The sequence below is a fragment of the Penaeus monodon genome, chromosome 24, assembly GCF_015228065.2.
Source record: "Penaeus monodon isolate SGIC_2016 chromosome 24, NSTDA_Pmon_1, whole genome shotgun sequence".
NCBI classification, from domain to species: domain Eukaryota; kingdom Metazoa; phylum Arthropoda; class Malacostraca; order Decapoda; family Penaeidae; genus Penaeus; species Penaeus monodon.
The window spans coordinates 39,461,079-39,461,428 of record NC_051409.1 but is presented as its reverse complement, the minus strand read 5'-3'; the positions used below and the strand labels follow the sequence as shown (position 1 = coordinate 39,461,428).

Genomic DNA, 350 nt, shown 5'->3' with positions numbered 1-350 from the left:
AGGCGAGTGAAAACTTCCGTGAGGAATGAGACAGAAAACGAGGAGAGAAAACCATGAGGCAACATGTCCGTGAGGATTATAGGGCGAAAAAAAGAGGAAAATAACTACCCAGGTTTCGCTACCCTTTGACGACGACGATGATTAGTGATGGTGGTGGTGACAACAACATTAATAATAATAACAACAGTAATCTGAAAAGAAGCACTTCACGTTCTCCGTCTAATTCCGGCGTCGCTTAAAAGGGACTGAATATAAACCGGCCGAGAAGACCCGCGTAACTCCCTCGGGTCTTGGCATAACCGCTCCCAAGAACTAAAATAATAACAGTGTGAATCGTACCGCGAATATAT

At 44.3% G+C, this 350-nt stretch overlaps 1 protein-coding gene across 8 annotated transcripts in view; it reads right to left on the bottom strand.

The window, feature by feature from the left end:
* The window catches only part of LOC119588791 (ELAV-like protein 1), a gene marked incomplete at its 5' end in the record, with an annotated part of 73,233 nt that overhangs the window by 19,807 nt on the left and 53,076 nt on the right, over positions 1-350 (bottom strand).